The sequence below is a fragment of the Engraulis encrasicolus genome, chromosome 13 (genome assembly GCF_034702125.1).
Source record: "Engraulis encrasicolus isolate BLACKSEA-1 chromosome 13, IST_EnEncr_1.0, whole genome shotgun sequence".
Lineage (NCBI taxonomy): Eukaryota > Metazoa > Chordata > Actinopteri > Clupeiformes > Engraulidae > Engraulis > Engraulis encrasicolus.
In genome coordinates, this window is record NC_085869.1 from 1,272,852 (window position 1) to 1,276,852 (window position 4,001).

Below are 4,001 nucleotides of genomic sequence, written 5' to 3' on the forward strand. Positions count from 1 at the left end.
CTGTTGCACAACTGCAACAGTAAGGGCAACAGGTTTTTTTGTGTTCATTTTTAAGGCACACTCAAAAAATGTTTCTGGGTCCTGGTAAATATTAAGAAATATGTATACATACAATATTATTATAAAATGGAAAAATGATTCATTGAAATCATATAAACACCATTTGAACTGTCGGCGTATGAACTTTTAAACAAATAATCTAAACAAATAATGTATGCACTTGAAAAAAGCTCATAATATTAACTGACATGCACATCACACTCCAGAACAGTAGGTGGCAGTAAGAAATGAATCGCCTATTGTCAAAACACATTTTCATTGACAGTATTTATCTTCTTCCTGCTGGCACCAAGTTGTTACCTTATTGGTACAGAAATATTTTACATAAATCAAAACTATATATGTGAAATTCATGCTGTAATTCAGGTGGGATAACAAACAAAAACAAAAAAACACCAAAGAGTAAAACCGGAAATGGAATTACGTCACTTCCTGTTCGTCAGTTGGTCTCCTGCTTTGAAATTGAGGCAATCGTTTTCAGCCGGGTAAGTTTCACAATCCGTTTCAATCCTTGTCATCTTTGGCAATATGCTTGTATTAAGACACTATTACGGTCATTTGTGAAGTATACTACGCTATTGTGATGTTTTTGGCATTTTTGTCTGTATGGAAAGTTAACCGATACAATTGTTAGATCATGCTGTGTGATCTGACAAGCTGTTTGTCTTGCATTCAAATATCCACTCTTAAACAGTAGCTTATCTTGTGCAACATCTTTAGGAGTAAAAAAGTTACCTTAAGGTTTATCCAGTCTGAAGTGTAAATTACCAGCAATTATTTTAAACATAGTTTAACATCTGCTGCTGTTTAGCTTAGCAGCTAGCTATTGCTCTCTAGCTTGCTATTGCCCTGTAATGCCCCACATGTTACTCAAAATATGTATCTTATTTTTTGTAATGGGCGTCACTATTGGCCAGTCCTGAATATCACCTTTGAAAAGCCATGTTTGCCGATATTGTGAGAAAAGGTTCACCTCTGTTTTTCAACTTGACAGATGGTTGCCCCCTGTGCGAGTGGAAGATGTGACTTTGAAGACAGTCATTGTAAAAGGTAGGATTTATGTCCATGTTCAATTGTTTTACACTTTACCCTCTGCTTGAACACTTAACTTACACCAAAGCAAAATGAGGATAAAAATATTTTTTAGCCAATTAGCTGTCATTTTCATGTTGGCATGGTGTCAACAGTTATTTTGTATTGTATGAAACATGGATATGGTGAAAAATATTTTAATTAACTTTAATTTCACGCTGTCTTAAGTGGCTGTAGTCACGTTATTTACCAATATTTTTAAATGGTGACAATATTCCCCAGTCTAAAAAGTGGTGACGATGTACCTGACTTGCTTGCCATAGACAACAAGAAGTGGTGTTTCATGCATGGTGTGGAGTTGCTTGAGGATGCAAAATCATTGGTAATCCAACAACATGCGTCAGTCAACATCTATGCAGTGACATAGGCTATTTGATATGGCAGATTTTATTTGGTTGAGGCTACTCTACTCTCCTTGACCCCTGGTCTCAACTTAGGTTTTACAGGAAGTCAGTCAATGTCATAGCCCTCATCTTATCTTGTAATTTATGTGACATCAACTCCAGCACTCTAATTATGTGTTTTGTCATAGGTGCAAAAGGCTTGTCTAAGATAAGCTGGCAGTCTACACCGCATGGCCTGCGTTGCTGACATTGAGTGAAGTAAGTGTGGTGGTACATTATGTCATAACAGATAGTATTTAAGTGTTGATGTATGTCTGTCCTGTAGGATGTCTTTGTGGCTTGACCCCAGGTGTTGCCCAACCTGCAGGCCCAGAGATAGAAAGACATAGTCACAAGTCACAGGACAGACAGGAAGCACAACACAACTGGGCCTGACAACCATGTCATTTTCTTGTAATGTGTCTTTGACAGGTTAATGCAGAGTTCCTGTGCCTGACAGATACTTGAGGAAGCATCTTGGAGGTTCTCAAGGAGAAGGGAGGTGTTGCCAGAAGGAAGGTAGGATAACTCATGGCTCCAACAGCTAATGGAAACATTGTGTTTGAGTTGCAAACAATCTAATGAAGTTGGGTATTAGGTATTAGAAGGTCAGACATTAGTTGTGGGAGACGCATGGCCCACCTCTAGGTTCACTGACTCTGAATTTTGAACAGTTCTGATTATGATGTTCTGCACCCCAATAAAGAGAGCATGCGATAAGTGGCACCTGCATATCACTGACAAGCACACTATTAAATGCCCCCTATTAGTGGCCATGGTTGTCATTCACTAGACATCAGCATTTTTACATTTAGTGCCATTAAAGCTACATAAAAAGTGTGTGCACAGTGTTAAGCTTTCTGCATTTTCTTTTTCCACCATCAGGACTAGAGTGGCGAAGTGATCCAAAGGCAGACTGCACATCTACGTGTATGGTTTGCAAGGAACATCCCGTGCCAGAGACTGTGATACAAGGCATGGAGCTGTACAGTGAACTCGGAGCATCTCTTGTGCATGTGTGATGCTCTTTGGACTCGGTTACCGGTATATACCCTCAATCTCAACTCTGTGGATTTGGATTTACAATTTTAAGTATCCAGATGAACTGAAATATATGTTCTGGTGAATTTGGAAAATATGCCCAAAAGGTTCAATCACTATAAACTACAGTAAATATGTTGGACACTGGCAATCTCAGGTTCTAAGACATTGTATAAAAGGACAATCCATCACATTTCTATGCATACTTTTATGTGCTGTTCTCTGATCTGAGTTGATGATTTTTTTTGTCCTTATCTTAGCTCAGCATGGCATTGAGTATCATTGAGGGTTTTTTTTCTAAGCATTTTCTATGCAGATTAAAAGATGAGCACTATAATGAAAGGCGTAATAACGCCTCAGTAGCACTTCATGGACACATTGATATCATAATTAAAAACATTTCTCTCTCCCTCTCCTCCACCACTTTGGGAAAGAATCAAAGAGCCAAAAGTGATCCTGCGGGCAGTTGGTCAATTCTAAAATGTCCATTCACAAATAACATCTTTTTCATGAATGTCTAAGTAAATAAGTGAGTAAATAGACACATACTGTTCTGTTGAGAGTATGTTTTTCGGCCAAAGATATCTGACTGCATTCAAAATGGTGGATTAACATGCAGATGACCCCACTATTATTAATTTGCCCAAGCAATTATGACATTACTTAGAATTTGCTGGTGGTTGTAAGCATTCATGAAAAATATGACATTTCTGAACAGGCCACATAAATTAATGTGGTACAGTATACTGATAATTTCAGGTTTTCTGTTTAATTTCTGTTTAATCATACGATTATATTGTCTAGATTTTGGTGCTTTATTATCGTTTGACTGCATGTTTGTCCAGCTGATGAAATATTAATAAAATAAATGTTTTGAAGTTCTTGTCAAGTATATTTTTCTCATACACCTAAACAAGATATTAATTCTACATGAGAAAATAAGTATTCTAGCTAAGAAAATCAGACTAGTTTTAAGACTTTAAATGAGCTGGAAACAAGTAAATTTGCCTTGTTTTAAGCGTATTGTATGCTTGTTTTGAGCAATAATTTCTTGGATGACATCTAATTCTAAGCAATAATGACTAATAAAGGAGACGAAATTGCTTAAAATAAGAAAAAAAATCTTAACAAGCAACAGAAAAATAAGATTTTTATACTTGTTTCAAGTGTTTTTCTATGCCTACCGCTTAGATATTATTTTCTTGTTTTAAGAATTCTTACCAAGTCCAATTTGCTCGCTGCACTGGCAGATTATTTTGCTCAAAATAAGCAATTTTTCACCTAAAACACTATATGTTTTGCTTATTTTTGTAGAGGGCTTTTTTGCAGTGAATACAGTATTTACCCTAATAGACATGGCGCAATGTAGTGGGTGGCCAAAACCGGGACATATTTTTGTCCCGAGAGTTTTTGTTCGGGACCTGG

The 4,001-nt window shown here is 36.8% G+C and overlaps 1 long non-coding RNA gene across 2 annotated transcripts; it reads left to right on the plus strand.

Annotated features, from left to right (window-relative positions):
* The first annotated feature begins 319 nt into the window (after positions 1–319).
* On the plus strand, positions 320–3,454 carry LOC134461483 (uncharacterized). 2 transcript variants are annotated; one of them, XR_010037286.1, is made up of 5 exons: positions 320–545; positions 1,055–1,110; positions 1,685–1,754; positions 1,968–2,054; positions 2,421–3,454. It is a non-coding gene; the product is annotated as an uncharacterized LOC134461483 (long non-coding RNA). The 2 variants fall into 2 exon arrangements; XR_010037285.1 differs by lacking the exon at positions 320–545 and having other exon boundaries at positions 867–1,110; positions 2,421–3,453.
* The last annotated feature ends 547 nt before the right edge of the window (positions 3,455–4,001 follow it).